We start from the raw sequence: 21,979 nt of genomic DNA on the forward strand, positions 1-21,979 counted from the left end.
GTACAAAGTAAAGAAACCGTGCACATACGAACAGGATCTAACAAGTTTTGAAACTGTAGCATGCAATGAATAACATTGGATCTACACACCTTTGAAACATCACTTACGGCAGTGTATTCACACACTTTTGTAACAGTGTTTATGAATAATGTAGCTAATTTTGGAAACGTACTATTTTTTAATATCATAGTATTACTGGAAGTAATCAGATTTGATCCACGACAATTATATAGGCATGTGTCAAATCTGTCAAAGTAGGTATTGTCGCTATTTGCTTAATTCATTCATTTCATCGTAATTGGCTTGAACGAATATTCATTTGAACTGAAGGTATATAAGAATTTAGAGAGGACGCTACCCATTTGAATCAAAAGAATTGTTAATTCGTTTCAAAAAGACAAATTTTCGAATTCGAAATTTGGTTGATGAGTTATTTTTTCATTGAAAAATTGATAAGTCACGTCCTTCACCTACATTTTCTGCAGTTATTATTTAAGAGAGGTCTACTTCATTTATCCCCTGTATATTCTCCATGTCATAGTCAGAAGCTCAGTTTTGTTTATTCTTCTGAATAAATACCCGCATTTCCAAATAAAACACAATAATGCTATTTTGGTACTGACGCCATTCCTTAATTCAATTTTCTTATTTATCAGCTGTCTATACTTGTTTTCTACCTGCCACAGCCAGGCTCTTCATGGCTGAATTGGTATCAGAATAGCGAAATGACTTTGCTGTATTTTCCATTTAAAATTGAGTATTGGATATTTACTCAACCAACCCTAATTACGTATAATGTGGGGTGGGTTCGTTTTTATAAGCATTGTTGTGGCAGGGTTTCATTTCTGCCCAAAATATTTAAGTACATTTTATTGATGAGCTTGGGTCCCTTCGAGTTCGCATTTCTTCTTAAAAGGGTACTTAAACCTTCGTTCTCAATTTAAAGTGAATGTTTTTGTTTATTCACAGATTCATATCCTTTCAGTCTAGTTTGAAAATGTTGAAGTTTAGACGGTAGAACTATTTGTTTAAAAATCAGGACCACACGTATCGTTTTACGAATAACAAAGCAATTGATTTCCGAAAGATTAAAACTAGTCACACTTGGACAGGAATGACTGATTGATGAAGAGGAAAAAATATATGTTTAACCTGTAGTAGAAGTCCATTATATCTCAAACAAGAGTTCTTGAACATGTTAAACTAATTGACAAATTCAGAAATCTACACTTACAATATTATAACAAAAAAAGTTCGTTCTCTAATCACATTCTTAATTACAACCAGAGTTTTGATATTGACTCTGATTTATATATTTTACAGTTTGCCAAAAAGGCACTTAACTTAATTTACTTGAAATTTTTTAAATCAACTCTGCTATTAATTACCCCAATGTTATCTCTCTTAATGAACAAGTACAGTTTGATTGCCAAAAGTTTTTCAATTTCTTGATTTTAACTAAATTTTCCCTGCCTTGATCTTCCATTAACCCTTATTTCATTCATTTTATTAGTGTGATTGTACAGTTGGTTGGTGGTCAGCTACAGTTGTTTGATACCTTTTCTTCATTCCTTCTATGGGCAATAGTTGTCTCGTATGGTGGTGCTGATCGAAACAATTGTTCTTCCAACCTTATTGATCTCATAATTCAACTCATATGATCACTTTTACAAATCATTGTAACAAGATGATATGCATAGATGGTATGGAATATGTTTGCTTGGAACACGAGTTGATATGACGTGGTGGTCCTTCTCCTGTTGTGTTCTGTATTTGCAGATCTCTTGTCACTGTTCCATTTCATTTCGATTTCATTTCTTCATATATTTTTGACAGTTGATTCTCCTTTCTCATTCAATTCAGTTCAAATTTCTTTCATTAGAATTTGTTTTCATGTGGCGTTTTTTAATTTTGATGTTAATTAGTGGGTATAAAGGCTCATTTATAGCTAGGATGTTATGAAATTCCGTCGTTTACTAAATTAAAAAAAAAATCATTACTATTTACGCATTGCCATTGCCATTGTGACTATTTATTCAATGGTAACATGTGAAAATTTTCTTTTCTCCATTACAAAATATTTTCTTCTCAGTGTAAGTATTTCATACTTTATTATGTTAACTATTGTTATGTTGTTCTTCTTTTATTGTAGAATTTTTAAATAGATAGCTGATAATGAACCTATGTAGGTTCGAAACATGTAGTGATTGATGGTTTTATCATTCTAACGTCTGAGGGTGATAATAAATTGTGGAGACGACTTTGAGTTTTTATGCTTCGCAAATATATGTTTCATTTGTAACATGTTATTGTTGTATTTTTTTATCATTTCAATCTAGGACGAGAAAAGAATCGCGCTGTACTGAAATAAAACCAATTAAAGAGCATTCATTATATCACTCACTAAATAATTCGTCGAATCAAATTCACGGAAACTTAGGACTTTTCGCACACTGACAACTTTTTAGTCTCGGTGATTGCAAAATGAGTTGGAAGTTGCTAGCTGTTGTTCCAAGCGACCTCTAGCAACTGAATGGTCGCTCAATATCAGTTTCAAATTTGATTTTATTGAGATTACATTCATTTGCATTCGTTTGTGCTCCTCGAGATTTTCTCTTCGAGCTCCGGAGATTCCTTGGTGGAATAATGCCTTCTCTACTCTCGAATCTTGAAATCATGCCAGCTCGCCGCACTAAGGCAGAAATATTTGCCGGACAAATACCGCAGGTTGTCATTTTTGGCCCACAGCGCTTGCTCAGGGCATATAATTCACGGACCCAATGATCACCTACCCCACGGTGTAGGGAGTGGTCATTTGTTGATAATGCTGGCACGCCCTACCGAATGTTTTCATGAACAAAACACAAGCACTATAAAAAAATATTTAAGACCCTCTAAGATCGGTGCCTGTGCGAATGTAGCAATTCACATTGGATTTGAATCACTGGAGATTAAATCCAATTGGAAAAAAGTTTTCAGGAAGTTTATTCCATATGAACGCAGTTCTCCAAATAAAGTAGTTTTTGAACAATGAAGTTCGAAGTGTACTGAGCTGAACCTGAAAACGATGAGCAGGTACAGTCCGTCGCGTATTTCTGCTATGTACCGCTCTTGGTGGAATCAAATATGCCAAGTCTTTCAAACACTTTCCGTGAAAGTATCTATAGAAGAGAGGCAAATGTTCAACCTTTCCCCGATGTTCCAGACTATCAAGGTTGCAACTGTTGTTCACGTGTGCAATTAGGCGGATAGCTTTTTTCTGGATGCAATCCAGCAGCTTCAGGGTATTCTTAGGGGCAAAGCTCCATACATGAGAACAATACTTTAGAGAAAGTCTGATCTAAGCTTGATAAAGCATCAAAAGTTGCTGAGGTGTGTACAGTTTTCTGGTTCGGAACAGTGTTCCAAGCTTGTGGGAAGCAGCCTTTGCAATTCCTGTGTCATGATTGTGCCAAGACATATTGATGTCCATTTTAACCCCAACAAACTTATCGAAGCAGAAAGCGGAATCGCCTGTCCTGACATTATTATATCCGTTTCGAAGACATTTATCTTTTTAGTGTAAACTGATGCGTGGGTTTTTGTGGCATGGAATTGAACCTGATCACTTTTACCCCAATTCCAAAATACTTCTAGATCCTCATAAAGATGTGCAACCTCCTGCTGCCGGTGAAGATGTACATCTGCAGCCAATGTCCTGGAATCCAAATAAAATGATGAGACAGCTTTCCTCAGGTCGAGTGGGCTGAAGTCAAAAACTGAATGCCCGAATGATGCTCGGAGCACATGATTATCCGATCCAGTGATCACTTATCCCACGGTGTGAGAAGTGGTCATTGGTTGATGATGGTGGCGCGCCCTCCCGAATGTGTTGTGGCTTTGGGGAAAAGGTCTCGAGCAGTTCAACTTTAGGAAAAATTATGATAATGATATTAATTGTGATGATGACGATGAACTTGGTTCAGTTTTCGACACTAAACGAGGTGATGACAACTCGACACCGAGTTGGAATCCATTTCACAAAAGAGCCACATAAAAGACGCATATATAGAAGGACAGGCCAAAGCATAGAGTCTTCACTTTGAGACCTCAACTCATCAAAGTATTTGATTTTCGCGATGAATGTAGAGGTCCTGGACACCAGGTGCATATAGTCTGCCGCGAGACGCCTGAGACCGTGGCGCAATGATATTGAATTCTTAGTGGGGAATGAGAAGTACCAAATTTATTGGAACACTCCTGTGAAATGGAAAAGTATATTAAGAATTTTGAATTGAGTACAGTTGAGACAGAAATATTATCTAACCTGGCAGAATGTAGTGAAGTCGTGAAAATGAACAACAATAAGGCAAATTTTAAGATAATCCACAATAATATACGGAGTATACATAAAAATTTCAACGACTTATTATGTTACTTGCAACAACTAAATGATAAACCAGAAGTTATTGTTCTCACTGAGACGAGACAAATTCAAGATCTGAATTTATATCACATCGATGGTTATAACATAGTATACAATGGAGGAATGTACAATCAGAACGATGGTGTAGTGATGTTCATTAAATCAGATATTGAGTTCACATATGAAATAGTGAAGTTGAGCAACGAAAACAACATGATCTTTTGCCATATTTATTTCAATAACAGAAGTTTATCTATTCTCGCCATGTATAAAAACCCTCCCTATTGTTGTAAACTGTTTGTAAATTCTTTGAAAGCATACTCACACAATGCGAAAATAAGGCAGATTATTTCCTCTTTCTTGGAGACATAAATATTGACATAATGGATGAGAATATGGATATATCAACAATTGAATACCTGAATTTTATGGGGGAATTTGAATTTATATCTTTGATAAATAATTATACAAGGGTGACAGAAAATACAAAATCTTGTCTGGATCACATGTTTATTAGAACTAAATCCGACACTGATTTTTTACTATCTATTATCATTACAACAAAACTCACAGACCACTATACTACATATCTCCAAATAGTACTAGATAAAAAAATTAATGAAACTGAACGGTTTGTGAATAATTATACAGCAGTAGACTATAATAAACTTAGGACGCATATTCAGACGGGTGACTGGGAACCATTATATCGCGCAACCAAACTAGAATCTGCAACAAATTTTTTAATAGAAATCCTAGATAATAAAATTTCCGAATGCAGCTACAAAAAAAAGTCTAAGCAAAAAAAAAGGAAAATATGGATTACAAACGGAATAATAAATTTAATAAACACTAGAGACCGCATGTTTCAAGAGTATCTACGCAACCCAAATGATGACAGTTTGAAAAGGAAGTACAAACTCTATCGAAATAAATTAAACAGTACTATAAAAAAGGCACGAATTACTTTTTACCGGAATGATATTGAAAAATATAAAAGTGATAACTCAAAATTGTGGGAAACTGTTGGAGAAATTTGTGGGAAAAAAAAGGCCAATAAATAAAATAACACACATATATATATATATATATATATATATATATATATATATATATATATATATATATATATATATATATATATATATATATATATATATATATAGAAGAAAGATCCACGGATAATATTCCCGAAATTGCTGATAATTTTAATGATCATTACATCAATATAGGCAAAAAATTAGCAAGAGAAATAAAAGTCGATCCAAATTATAAATGTCCGAGAAGAAATATCAATAATCATATGTCACTGTTTTTATTTCCTACTGATTCCACCGAAATAAAAAATATAATTCTATCATTGAAAAACAGAAAAGCGGTGGGGGTCGATGAAATAAAGGCTGAACTTTTGAAAAACACAATTCCATTCATAGCCGAACCATTAGTATATTTAATAAATAAATCTTTCATAGACGGTATTTTTCCATCCGCGCTGAAATTGACACAAGTGATACCAATTTATAAAAACGGCGATAAAAATGAACCTATAAACTATCGACCAATATCACTGATCACTTCTGTAGCCAAAATTTTCAAAAAAATTATAAAAATACGACTATCGTCCTACCTCAAAAAATATAACATTCTTTCCTGTAAACAATATGGTTTTCGAGAAGGTGTGTCGACCCAAGATGCTGTCCTAAACCTAACAACTGAAATGTATTCTGCTATGGATAACAAGAAGGCATCTCTATGTGTCTTCATAGACCTGTCAAAGGCTTTTGACACAGTTAGCCACCCACTCCTTCTTAAATCACTTGAAAACATAGGTATAAGAGGAACAACACTAAAGCTGTTTCAGAGTTACCTGCTAAACAGAAAGCAATGCGTAAAAATTGGAAACCACAAAAGTCAATACAAGAATATAGAATATGGTGTGCCTCAGGGAACTACCCTGGGCCCAATTCTTTTCAATATTTACCTTAATGACTTATTCTCAGTACCAACAATAGGAAAAATTTTCAAATATGCTGATGGCACAGCCATTTTTTATGAGGACACTACCTGGTCTTCCCTGAAAAATAAAGTAGAGACTGATCTCAGAAATATCAGAAAATGGTTTTCACATAAACTCCTCACAATAAATTTCAGCAAAACATACTACCTACCAATTTATGCTTCTGCGCGCTCCTCACCATCTTTTACTTCCCTCAATGTGTCCAGCTTGTTTAATATCACACCTGTTAAACAGTTTAAATATCTCGGGATTGTTATAGATGACCAACTCAAATGGGAATCCCATATAATCTATGTAATAAAAAAACTCCAATTTCTAATGCACCGTTTCAAGGTCCTAAGAGACATATTAGACAACAAAACACTCAAAACGTTATATTTTGCTCTCATCCAAACGCATATAACTTACGGGATACTGGCATGGGGATCAGCTGGAAAGACTACTATGAATAAACTGATAATGACACAAAAAAGAATCCTTAAAATAATTTTCAAAAAAAAGAGGAATCACCCAACAGATGTTCTTTATCACGAAACAAATATATTTGATCCCGTGCAGCTCGTCTTTCTGCTTACTAATATAAAATGCTTCAAATCAAAACAAAAACACCCCAGGAAAGAACACGAATACAACACTCGAACAAAACAACTTAACTTCAAAATGCCGTTTATGAACAAAGTTGTAGGACAAAAAAGCTACAGCTACCTCAGCCTCAAATTTTTTAATTCGCTACCCAATCAAATAAAAAGTTCAAAAAACCAAAATTACCAGTTTGCCACGTACAGAGATACATAAAATAGTGTATTGATAATATTTCTGTGTCTATACATATATAGTTATTAACCTCAAATAGTGTTCCGTTATTATATAAATATATCTTTAAATCGAAAAACAAACTGACCATATGTATGTGTATATGTGTATGTGTGTGTGTGTGTGTGTGTGTGTGTATATATATATATATATATATATATATATATATATATATATATATATATATAATAAATAGATAAGTACTCTTTGATCATTCCCATATTGATTTCAATTTAAGAGCCACCGGTATACAGCTGTTTCAGCCTATTGGGCATCGTCAGTACCGGGCAGGCGGTCCTCGATTGAAGACAAAATGAGAAAAAACCAAGAAAGTACTGCGTAAACGCTTGCGTTTACGCAGCTATTTTTATCAAGTACTTTCTTGGTTTTTTCTCATTTTGTCTTCAATCGAGGACCGCCTGCCCGGTACTGACGATGCCCAATAGGCTGAAACAGCTGTATACCGGTGGCTCTTAAATTGAAATCAATATGGGAATGATCAAAGAGTACTTATCTATTTATTTTTTGATTTTCATGGAATTATTTTCCAGCAGCTTGACTGCATTAACCTTTCTAGATATTATATATATATATATATATATTATATATATATATATATATATATATATATATATATATATATATATATACATACATATATATATATATATATATATATATATATATATATATATATATATATATATATATATATATATATATATATATATATATATATATGTATATATGTGTATATATGTATTTTAGCTAATGTAAGTGTAAATAAGGATATATCTAGGGTTGAATATGAATGTTGTATTTTTATTATTTTATTAGTTTTCTTTAAGTGATTTTAAGTTCGATTGTAATTTTCACAGTCACACACAAACTGGATACAGTTTATGTGACTTCTTAGTTTACTAACTTAACTTGTTTTTACTATGTCTATATTCTATATTTTATATTGTACCTGAAGTTAATAAATAATAATAATAATAATACATTCATCACCCTCAGACTGATACAAGCGAATAAGCCTTATAGAATTTATCAATCCGAGTGAAAGGAATTTCGTACGAAAAGAGGGAAAAAACGGATGAGTTTTCCAGGTTTTTTTTCAAATTCTACTCAAACCACTCTGTTCAAATGGTTGTTCTGATCATAGGAGATACGTATGGCAGATACCCGATGGAAAACAATAACACAGCGAGCTTATACGCCGCAAAAAATTGAAGTTGAACCATCAGACACCTGTACAAATATCTTCCTTTTGAAAGATTTGACGCAAGTAATTTCCTGTATACGGAAGACTAAAATTTATTTTATTTGGCCGATATGTCTGGTTTCGGAGTAACTACTAGTTCCTTATCAGTGTCGGGCGGGTATGTTTGAACGGAATAAACCACCTGATTATCCCGAGCAAACAACAAGTCATGAGCTTGCAGTTGAATCGATAGGGTGGCCACCACGCCACCTACAGTCAAAGTGCAGAAGCAACTCCAAAAACGCATATTACCGGTTAAAAGTCAGAATTATGAATATATCTCATAGAGATCCATACTAAATACTCAAGTACTGGTAAAAATAACAAACCCTTGTCTCTTATATGAGACGTGCTGCAGATACCCATGTGGCAGATACCTGACGGAAAAACAACAACTAACCCAGCTAATGCTGCACAGAAAGTTAAATAAAAACCATCAGACATTCGTGCAATATATTTCATTCGAAAGATCAGTCGCAAGTAACTTCTTATTTATACAAATCTGGAATTATTTTCATTTGGTCGGGATGACTACCTTAAGACCGGTTTCGGAATCTTGAAATTTCGTCAGTGGCGGGTGGGTTAGTTCAGACGGAAAGTATCGTTTTGGTATCCCGAAAAATGAAAATTCTCCCAATTATCGCGCCACTTGCAGACAAAGTCCGGAAGCAACTGCACAAACAGATACTTTGGGTTGGGAGTCGTCAAACTGACAAGCCGTACGATGACTGCACTTGATTACAGGAAAAATTCCTAAGTATTATTATCTACGTGATTGGAGATGCGGCTGATGAAAAAAAAATCTTACATTTTGATATTTTTCATGAATATAAGAAATTATGAAGTCTCAAAATGATTATAGGAAGCAACCAAGTCGATACTTTCTTTCATTATATCAGTAAATATATAATATATTTCTTAACCTTTTGCCTCACGGATATTAGTATACTTCCAAACATTCAAAATTTTCTAAGAAGGTGTGAGTTACATGGGAATTCCATTAGAAATGCAAGGTGGAGCAAAGTTATCAAAAAATATTCCGTAAATATGATAAATCTGACAAATACTTGATGAAAATCCACTATAACGTATTCAAAAAACACCCTTCAATATGAAATTTCCACTGGAAAATTTACAAAACCAAGATACGTATTTCGCTCAACAATAACATCTTCGGGAGTCACAATACTACTTGTGACACCCGATACTCCTTGATCTAGATTCACTTCTATTGATTGTTGAACGAATACAACCAGTCCCAAAGATTTCTCACAGTGATTTCCATGACAGAAACTTGAGGGTGATATATGACCTATTTCTACAAATTCTTGTCCCCCAACTTTATTAAAAAAGATTCATTTCAGTTCTACAGACAAATACAATTCTTGACAAAATAACATTAATGTCAATCACTCGTTACAATTGAATACTAACGAACAAGTGGATCCGAACCAAATTAATGTTTCACACCTCTCTTCCGTATGTTTCTCATACGGACCAGAACTTTCAAATCGTTCGAGAATATTGAAATTGCAAATAAAGTAGATATAGGGGAGAGGTGGCATGAAAGGGACATTTTTAGGGTAAATATGTATATAAGCAATATCAATAAATTTTACATTTATTGAACCTGATATTATAATTGGTACAACATTTGGAAAATGATTTTGAGTATAAAAAACATAAAAAAATTATTTTGGGAAAGAAAGTTTTTGGCTTTCTACTACTCCATCTGATACAAAAAAGGGAATGAGAGAATCTTCCAAAGAAAGGAAGGCAGTAATCAATTTGAAACTCTATACATGAATGTGTAGATCATGCAAAAAAGTAACTTTCAGACACAAACTGAAAGAAAGTTCTCCTGAAACAGCTACTTTCATATAAACATTGAATTACACGAAAGAAAATAATTCTTTCGAAACAAATACTACTATATGAACACTGAATTATACAGAAAATACTTTTCTCTACTCAGTTTGTATTTCAAACATTTGTTGAAACAATTCAAACATTTGTTGAAATACAAACTGAGTAGAGAAAAGTGTCTTCTGTATAATTCAGTGTTCATATAGAAGTATTTATTTCGAAAGAATTATTTTCTTTCGTGTAATTCAATGTTTATATGAAAGTAGCTGTTTCAGGAGGACTTTCTTTCAGTTTGTGTCTGAAAGGTACTTCTTTGCATGATCTACACATTTATGTATAGAGTTTCAAATTGATTACTTCCTTCCTTTCTTTGGAAGATTCTCTCATCCCCTTTTTTTTATATCAGATGGAGTAGTAGAGAGCCAAAAACTTTCTTTCCCAAAAAAATTATTCACTCCTAAAATATAACCCCTTCAATTCATAAAAAAAACAGTTCACTGTATTTGTCCTTTTCAACACATCTCACTGGATTGTAAGGGGCACATTTGGAGCTGAAAGGGACACATACAAAAACATTTAAAGTAGGTGTGATAATCAATATTAAATGAAAAAAAAAGCTTTCACTCTTGCAGTCCCGGCATTATCTAGATGTGGAGGTAGTTTGAGTACTATATCCCCTTTTTTGACATCAGCCACGTCATCAATCTTAGGAAAAACAAAGTGGTAGGAACTGTCATTAACTTTTCTTTAAAACTTTACACTGACTTCGCCATCTTCCATGACTTCATTTATTTGCCCAATAAAATGTCTGATTATTTTCTTTTTAGCAAATTTAACGACGATAAAATCATCCACGTTGGAAGAATCATTTTCGGCTAACCTCGTTTCTTCCTCAACCTCCCAATCCAAAGAATTGTCACTTTCGGTATAGACAACATCCTCTTCGTTGCTACTTTTACTGCTACTACTTTGCAACACTTTCCTTTTTATTGCTTTTTTTTTATCATCCGTGTTGATCTTGTTTAGTCTAATTTTTTTTTAACGCACAGGCTTCCTCTATTTAATTTTTCTCTGGTGTGGCAGTGATTATGCGACTAGTTCCTCTTTTTCTTCCTCTTCGATTGAGTTGTCGCGGAGGTGCCTTTGGAAATGGTTTTACAGAAGCAGGTGATATAATTATAGATGGGTCAGTGGAGCAGGACGGACGCGGTTCAGCAGAGGGTACACCTTCTAGATTGGGCCCTTCTGGTTCAACTTGTTTATTTGGATCTTCGTGGTATGTTACAGATGCGTATAGCAAATCTTGCTCCGCAAATATATTTTTTATCAAACGGATAAATACCAGCCTTTGAAAATCCGGAGCAAATATTCTTGGGTGTAAAAGCACTGATAAAATCAGAATTGGCTAATTTTAGTAAATGATAGATTGATATGGTTTCACCCGGATTTGATACCATCCAATCATTTTGGGCAACTTTAAAATAATTTTTGAATGGCCCGAATACCGAGATGTCTAAGGGCTGCAGCCTATGACTGCAGGGTGGCGGAAATATTATGACGCCATTTTCACGGGCAAGATATATGACATCAATATTAATGTGACTCTCGTGATTGTCAATTAGTAGTAACACCGGGTTTTCTTTAGATGGACGTACTTTTTCCACAAAATGTTTAAATGCTAAATAAAAGTTATCAGAAGTAATCCACCCACTTTTGTGACATAAGCCTAGGCTTCCGGTAGGGCAATCTTCCAGCATAAAGTCCTTAAACCAAACCCTAGGAAATATGAATACCGGAGAAACGTGGTTACCTGAAGCCGAAATAAATGCCAACATTGTTACAAGCTGTCCCCGTTCAGCAGAGGTAACCTGACCGACTTGCTTGGCTCCACGTTCAGCGATGATGGAAGGAAGCTCAGTAACAGTGGTTAAGCCTGTTTCGTCGGCATTATGAATTTTGTCTCCTGTAAATGACTACTTTTTTAACACTTTTTCCAAGTTTTCGAAAAATGTCGTCACTGTTGTTGGATTAAAAGCAGTAGCCCGCGACAAGCTTGTTTTCTCCGGGCGGCGCAGAGACAGCTCGGGATGTATCTTCATAAACAATTTCATCCAATCTACTCCTGCTTTTTTTGTCAGATCTCCAATTTTTTGGCATCTCCTTATTTAGTTTCTCAGCGTATTGGTACGCAAGTTCTCGAGTTTGTGAATGAGTGAGACCATGTGCCATTTTTGAGGACTTTTTAAATATTGGCTTGAGCTTATCTCTTCTTCAAGTGAAAATACTCTTCTGTTCCCAATCTGTGGCTCATAAACAAATTTATTTTCAGGAGTACATGTTTTTGCCTGTGCCACTAGTGGAGCTAGCATTGATTTAGCTATATCTCATTCAGATGCTGCTGATCTAATAGACATTCTACCATCTAACACCATGTCTATAGCCTCCTGTATAGTTTCTTTGGATTTTCTTATCCTCTTTTTGGGTTTAGCATCCATATTACACAATATTTGGACTCTGTAATTGAATAAAGCTACTTCAGTAAGCAGAAAAACAATATAAATAAAGACACAGTATTGAAAGGGACATGTCCCTTTCAGTGCTTTAATGTATGTCCCTTTCAACACAACGGAACAAAGATGAGAAATTTAGAAATTTATGAAAAACTCACCAAGCATTCAGCCAAATAGCATATAAAACAATAATCCACAAGGTATCTACTTTAACTCAACGCACTTTCACTAATTGTGATGCTCAAATAACTATGAATTAACATTAATGACTGAATACAGCTTTTTAATAATATGACAGCTCCAAACGCACAACAGATATCAACTTGTGAACAGTATTCACTGACACCACGAGGTTTCGTGGTAAAATTGTGTGCCACCAGAGACATCTATCGGTTAGTAGCAAAAGTTTATTTTGTTAGTAGATTAAAAGTTTAAGCAACTGTCCGCAACACTTGTCCCTTTCATGCCACCTCTCCCCTACCTATTGGATCTATTTTCACCAAATCAAAAATAAAACTGAAAAACTACAATGTTCAGACTTAATTTATTACAATGGAGAATATTTTGGACAAACTACAAGATTATTGAAAGATGGAATTACATCGTGAGTAATCACGATGTGAAGAAGGTCATTTTATAAACTTCAATGCCAAAAAAGATGTGAATATTCCATGGTGTATAAATTAGACTAAATTTGACCAGCGGCATGAGTATTGTCAGCTTTGAGGACCGCTGTGTTTTATGGCTTATTGGCATACACCTGCGACCTAAAGAAACTTCACAAGTGAAAGTCTAACGGGGTCAAATACACGATCCACGATTGCCAGTTCACTTCACCTCCACGTGAGATGACCATGCCCTCAAATCGCTCGTGCAGAATATCCAATGTGGCATAAGCTGTGTGGACGTAGCGCCGTCCTGTTGAAACCACATGTTGTTGGTGTCCAAATCATCCTATTCAGGTCAAAAAATTTGGTAATCATCGACCTATAGTGTTCAAAGAAATATGGACCGATAACGCCGCCAGTACAAATCTTCAGAAAACAGTAATGCATTGGATGCTCTTGGACCTAATGTGGATGGTATCGTCCCAAATTCAACAATTTTATTCGTTTACTCACCCAATCATCCAGAAATGGGCCTCATCACTGATGATGATTTTTCGCTGAAAATTTGGGTCAGTTGCCAACTGCTCCAGAGCCCATTCAGCGAACACACGTCGTTGCCTATGGTCATTTACCTTCAGTTCCTGGGTCAGTTGAATTTTGTACGGGTGCAGTCTTGAGTCACGATACAAAATACGTCAAGTTGCGGTCTGCGGAAGGCCAAGTTCTTGTGAGCGACAAGAAGTCGACTTCCTTGAATTCTCCTGTACACTCTCACAGTCAGCTGCGATGTTTTCGGCAGATCTTGCCTTTCATCACCGTACGAGATCGACCAACGGGTGTTGGTCGATCGTTCACTGAACCAGTGGACTCAATTTATCCATCATATTGCAATAGTAAAATGGCGGGAGCGCGCGTTGATAAAACAATTTTATTACTTATACATGTTGTTGAATTATGTATCCATCCATGGTGATTTGGCAAAACACACTGAATGAATGACAACTAATTTGACAGATGTAGCTTCAACTGAAACAAATTTTAGGCCCACTCCTTTTTATTTAATACACTTTTCAGTTCTCACAGTTTCATGTTTCGCAGATTCTTGAAAAGGTCAATATGAATCTAAAATTTGCATACTCGAGTAAAAATCTCTTGAATAAAAAAAAATAATTAGAGTTTACTTTGCGACGCACTGGCACTATCTCATGCCAATTATGAACATACTGTTTATGGTCCAGAATTTTCGAAATCTGACATGCAGAGACTCCATAAACTGCATTATTCGTTACAGGGGTGAGCATGTATCTCAATACTTTGGACAACTTGGATTGCTGAACATAGATGCTAGGCAAACACTGCATTCTATTACTATATTCCATGAGGTCATACCTATATTCTGGAAAATTTCTCACTTTTTCACTAAATTGTCCTTTAGAACCGATACTCATAATCTAAATTTGAGATTCATACACCTATTGGCATCATCTAAACATAAAACCTCTTTTTTAAGACTTTTTTTCTTATAACATTGCACGCTTATATAATCGGCTACCAATCGAATTGACATCCCTATCTCCACTTGGTTTCAATTCGATTCTCTTTTTTATAATATTGATCAGCTGATACCTATACTCAATATTCATTTACCATAAATATGTAGATAACATAATAATGAAAAGGAAGCTTAGGTTAAAAATGGACGAAATCTCGATTTTTTAAAAAGGACAAAAACCAAGATAAATATATTTGAGTTCCATACCACCAATACACGAAGAACTTTGGAAAGATTTTCAAGGAACTTGGTATGAAGGTGGTTTTTAAAACAAGTCATACACTACAGAGCCTTTTAGGAAGTCCAAAAGACAAAGTCGAGAATTCTGAAAAGTCTGGAATTTATGAAATTGAATGTAAGGACTGCGATGCAAAATATTATGGACAGACAAAAATATCTAAGATATAATGAACACTTAGCACATTCAAAATATGGAAGACCTGAAAAATCAGCAGTCGCACATCATATTCTGCAACAAAACCATTCCACAGATTTCGGTTCATTAAGATTAGTTAGACAAGTTAACAACAATAGGCATCTAGATGCCTATGAGAGTGTAGAAATAAGTAAAAAAACTATATAACGAATAACGATGGTGGACCAGGTACCTAATAGTATATATACTATATAGCTTGTTGAAATAATATTTTATTCATTAGATTTACCTGACTATTACATAAGGACAAATTATAAAATTGATTTGAGACTAGTAGATAAGGCAATATTGTAATATTGTTATATAGCTTATAATATTTTAATTATTAGATTACATAAGGACACATTGTGAAATTAATTTGAGACTAGTAGATAAGGCAATAATGTGAAATTAATTTAAAACACTTGAGACGCAGGTATCTAGAAGAGGTATCTATGGTATAAATAACGATTACTTTGTAAGTATGATTGGTTTGATCTTTCTCTTGAAGATGATCACTTGATGATCGAAACAGGTGTTGAGGTGTTAAAATAACGGTTTGGTTTTGGGAAAAAACTCCAGTAAAATTCATGTAGAAAATACCAAAATTATAGTTATATTATTATATTTTATAATAAATCGTTTTTGGCGTTTTTTTCTTGCTTTTTTCCTTTCTCTATTCTTCAAGTTTTACAGCAAAATATTTTGTATTAATATAAGTGAGCTGTTGCTGGTTCGATGGTACAGCAATTTATGCCTTTGTATATCATGTGCAGATGTTGAATTCTGCCATTTTTCAGGTTAAGTTAATATCTCTTGTACTGAGTAACCTTTCAATCAAAATATTTATTTTTACCGAAGTATGCGCTGGTCAGGCCCTATCACCCGAAGCCCGATACATTCGGGTGGTCGCGCCAGCATTATCAACCAACGGCCACTCCCCACACCGTGAGGTAAGTGATCATTGGGTCCGAGAAGCACGTGCCCTGAGCAAGGACAGTGAGCCAAGAATGACAGCCTTCTGCATCTGTCCGGCTAAGATTTCTGCCTTAGTGCGGATTTTAAGATTCGAGAGTAGGGAGGGCATCATTCCACCAAGGACTCCAATAATCCGAACAACCATTTTGACAGAGTGATCTGGATAGAGTCTGCGGAGTTTGAAGAGAAAATCTCGATATTTTTCTGTTTTTTCTCCTCTTTTCTGACGATATTCGTCTCGAAAGGAGCTGAAAACTCCACGACAAACATCGTTTTGCTCTGGTGGTCGAGAAGGACTACATCAGGTTTATTAGCATGTATGAGCCTGAAGGTGGGAAACGAATAGTTCCAATAAATTCGGCACTTCTCGTTTCTCACAACGGATGCAATATCCCCCGGAACATAGGGCAACACCGGTCTCTCGTCAATACCGTAAGAGTGCCGTAGATGGTAGTATAGCACTCTTAAGGCCGCTTTATATCGATGGATATAGGCCGAGACCGCATATGCTGAACATGCTGATAGCAAGTGCATTAGAGTCTCGGGCGCCTCGCGGCAGGCCCTGCACCTTGTGTCAGGAACCTCTATACCCATCACGCGACTGCGGTACACTAAGGTGTAGAAGACATCATCCTGGCAATATATGATGAACCACTCAGTTTCCGACTTCAGCCTACTCGACCTGAGAAAAGCGAAAGTCAGGCGCTTTGATTAGCCAAGGTCTTCAATTTTCTTGTCATGCACAGTTTGGAACCTTTGGTGTAGTTATGAATAATACTAGAGTTCTATTCCAACACCCAACCATTATTTTCATGAAGAGAACTCCAATAATTTGAATATTAATGGAGTTCTATCCCACCACCAAACCGTTATTTTCAACACCTCGACACGTGTTTCAATCACTAGGTGGTCATCTCAAGTGATTGGAAGATAAATCTTCTTCAATTGATTGGAAGATTATTCTTCCTCTTGAGATTATCCCTTTGTGGTTGAAACACGTGTCAAGTGGTTGAAAATAACGGTTTGTTGTTGGGATAGAACTCCATCAATATTCGTCTTCAATGTTGTTAAAGAATACCAAATGCACTGTTTTTTTTGTGTTGCCGCAAGACTAAAGTGATATCTGCAGTTTGGATGAGGGTGTTTTGCTGGAAGGATTCTAACTTGGTGACAGAGTTGTGATTACTTCGTTCAGTATCGAAAACTAAACCGACTTCAGCAGCTGCTCAGACACCTGCCCTAAAGAGAAATGCTTCAATTCCTGCTCTCTTATGGTCGCGATCCATGCAGAGAAAGATTATTATTATTATTATCTTCACCGTAGTATGCGCTGGTCAGGCCTTGTCCCCTGAAGTCCGATATATTCTGGAGGGCGCGCCAGCATTATCAACCAACGACCACTTTCCACGCCGTGGGCCTAATGATCATTGTGCTGTCCAAGAATCATGTGCGTGAACAAGCGTAGTGAGCCAAAAATGACAGCCTTCTGCCTCTGTTCGGCTAAGATTTCTGCCTAAGTGCGGCAAGCTGGTATGATTTTATGGTACGAGAGTAGAGAGGGCATCATTCCACCAAGGACTCCAATAATCAGAACAACCATTTCGACAGAGTAGTCTGGATAGGGTCTCCGGAGTTCGAAGAGAAAATCTCGATATTTCATCCGTTTTTACTCCTCTTTTCGGACGATATTCGTCTCGCCAGGAGCTGAAAACTCCACGAAAAATATCGTCGTGCTCTGGTTATCATTATTATTATTGCTATATTCCAATCACCATTTCTATTATATCCAGAAAAAAGCAACCATAACATAAACCCAAAAATTTTTTGAATTCATGTGAAGTTTTTCAGTTATTTATTTCAAAAATTGCATGCTAGAAATATCGATGTTAACTGCGTTTAATATGAGCAACAACGTATGTTCATTTTGATCGGTTAAACGGTTCTAATGCATTTAATCGTTTTTATATATCAGGGAAAATAATCTCATATACTGCTTGTACTCTAAGATCAATCGTACAAAATGGGAACAATTCCATAATTTTCAAAAGTTTGCTTTTAAACAACTCCGTAAATAATTGGAATGAAATCAAACGTTTTATCAAAGTATCATACAATATAATTATTTGCTACCGAATAAACTTGAATAAAGGTGATATCTATCAGAAAGAGAATGTTATAATTTTCGGTTTTTACCGTATATCTACAAAAAAAAATTGTAGTCGACTTTTGGGTTATTCCTCGATGAATGTTTCACCATCTCCCTGAAAAAGCTTGTATTTGAATTAACCGATAGAAATTGCAAATATTACCCTCTTAAATAATTTAATATAATTCCGATTTACGAACCTGTTTGAGTAACTGCACCTTTCGTCTTTGATTAATTATGCGTTTTTTGCCCTGACTTGAAATAAATAAAAGCACTACGTACTTCGACAGCTAATAGATTATTGTAATGAATATCACTTATGCCGACCCTGACCAGTCCTTCGAACAGTTTTCAATGCAGGTCTCAGCGTACATCGGAAATTTGACATGACAGTTCATTTGTTTTGTTTCTATTTAGTTTCTGTGTAAATGAAACGTCAAATTATTGAAACATTCTTTCGAAATTCGATTCAAACGGATTAACTGAATCATTTCAGTGTTTTTATTGTATCTTCAAATGGGTAGACAGTGAAAGTTAAAAAATTACGTGCAACTAGAAGTGCGTGTCCAGAGTTTCTGTATAGTGACTTAGATTAGTTGATGTATGGAGAATTCTAGCGATCAAATGGGGTGACATCACTGGTTCCTGCCGAAATGTGAGTAAACTTAAACTTTTATGATTTTGTTGTGGGTATGACTTCAATGAGAAATAATGAAAAATGGTTTCGTTATCACGGTAAATTTTCGGCGATTTTGAAAAAATTTTTGACTGTACTTACGTATTTTGATGCGTAGATTACGAATCCGAAAGAAAAAAGCGGCGCTCTCCCTTATTTGAAAAGTTACAGCCCTTCAAAGTTCAGAAAAGGGCAACTTTTCAGCTTTCTTTTTCACGAAATAAACTATTTAAAAACACAAGCATTTATTCACTAGGGCACCTTTACACCTAATTCCTCCTTCTTTGACACTTTTCACTTCAATAATCAACATATTTCTTATAAAAATGTTAAAAAATGTACGGAGCTGCTTTTTGGTTACATATCACTGTATTTTACGTTTTTAAGGTTAATGACATGGTTGGTATATATACGACTGATGCAGTCAATATTCCTAAAGTAATTCAAATGTTTTTTGCCTTCATTCTTTAGCTCGTAAATTGGAATTTGGTAGTCTATTAAAATAAGATGGATTTAAGAAATAAACTGACAGCAGCTTATATTCCGCAAAATAATCCTACTGAGTAAAGTGTCATAATTCAATTTGCACTCTTCATTGCAATTAGTACAACGTATTGTTGCTGCAAACACTCCTACTTGAACTAAATAAAGAATTGAATCATCTCCTACTTTCACTAAATTATGAATTTCGTACAGATTCATTTTGTATTTTTCTCTCACGTCAAGCTAAAAATTCAAATCTACGAATTTAAAATAGTAGGTGACGACAAATACCAACCACTTTTTAATGAAATGTCAGTAGTAACTAACCTACAAATAGAAGAGTGTCACCCGAAGAAGCATTCGTTTTTAAATTGAGTTTTTTATAAGAAAAATGTTGATTATTGAAGTGAAAAGTATCAAAGAAGAAGGATTAAGGTGTAAAGGTGTAAATGCTTGTGTTTTTAAATAGTTTATTTCGTGAAAAAGAAAGCTGAAAAGTTTCACTTTTCTGAACTTTGAAGGGCTGTAACTTTTTAAATAAGGGAGAGTGCTGCTTTTTTCTTTCGGATTCGTAATCTACGCATCAAAATACGTAAGTACAGTAAAAAAATTTTTTCAAATTCGCCAGGTGTCCTCAAAACGAAAATTGACCTTTATGTTTTGTCGGACTCATTTAGTTTTCGAGATATAGCCTGCCAAAATTTGTATGACGTCATATTTTACCTCCTTTTAAAAGCAATAAACGATTGCAATTCACATATTTTTTTATTCAACACAACTTTTTCCATATCTTCGCACCTTTTTCTATCCCTTTTCAATCACTTATTGCCGAGTTTTCTGAAATTAGAATGAAATTCTATAATTTGTCAGGTGCAAACAAATCACTTTTTAAGAATTCGGAGCTCAGGTTAGATGTTGAAGAAAGATAGTTTCTACAGAAGTAAATATTCGAAAATACGTTTTTTTTAGAATTTGGGGGTCAGGTTAGATGTTGAGAATACATAGTTTTTAGGTTAGGTCGGGTTGGGTTAGGTTTAGTTAGCACGTGACAAATTATGGAATTTTAATCTAATTTCAAGAAACTTGGCAATAAGTGTATGAAAAGGGATGGAAAAAAGTGCGATGATATGAAAAAAGATATGTTGAATAAAAAATATGTGAATTGCAATCGTTTATTGCTTATTGCTTAAAAAAAGTAAAATATGACATCATTCATACTTTGACAGGCTATATCTAGAAAACTAATTGAGTCCGACAAAAAATAAAAAGTGTTCTGAATTCCTATCACCACGTAGTATCATCACAGAAAAAATCGCGAAAATTCGTGAGTATCCCATAAAGTAAAATTTTCCCATTTTTTTTTCGTGAATATACCAATGGGGATGATTACGGGAAACTCATCCGGCAGAGTGCGCTGAGTGTTTGTCACATTGGTCATTAGCTGCCAAAGTTTCAACCGTTATTTATTGATTTATTTGAAAGTTTCTTATTTAAATTGCTTGCAATTCAAGATGTATTCTACATGGCGTATCGCTCAGTTGAAGGAGGAGTTGCAGAGAAGAGGTGCAACCCTAAGAGGGAAGAAAGCTGATCTAGTGGAAAGGTTCATAATTTCGCATATTTGAACAACTCTCTCATTATAAAGACAGTTTTTTGCATCCAATTTGCTCCCAAGAAATATATTAATGAAAAAAACCCACATATTTTGTGTTTTTTTCACTAATAATCAATGAACATTATTCTAACCTCAAAAACATGCAAGTTTTAAGTTTCAATTTTGTTTTCAGATTAGAGGCTTATGATAGACATTTTAATTTCGTGAATATACCTCAAGAGAGACCTGTATAATAAAGAACAGGTTTTTTGTTCATTAGAAATTCATCATTGGAAAATAATCTGAATAAAGTTGGTGTTTGTGTGAACTGGCTGATTAGGTGGCTTTCCTTATCAGGATTATCTTCCTCGGGGTGGAAAGTAACTTCTGAGGCAATTTCTTGTTGGAGGTCTAGATAATTTATATCTGAAAATTAAATGGAATATAGTGGTGGTTGAGCAGTCAATATAATAAATTTATTTATTGGATACTCACCATTGAGAGGAAGCTGGTTATCTTTATCTTCGAAAATTTCAGATGATTCACTACTAGCTGGCTTCAAATCACGTTTTGCTTTCCTTTCTTCTAATCTCAACATCCGTGGACTGATAGAATTCGAAGTACAGCGAAATATGGAAGGTACAGCTGATTT

This window comes from Leptinotarsa decemlineata, unplaced genomic scaffold, assembly GCF_025532065.1.
Source record: "Leptinotarsa decemlineata unplaced genomic scaffold, Ldec_3_MD MMD2_P_RNA_scaffold_9, whole genome shotgun sequence".
Lineage (NCBI taxonomy): Eukaryota > Metazoa > Arthropoda > Insecta > Coleoptera > Chrysomelidae > Leptinotarsa > Leptinotarsa decemlineata.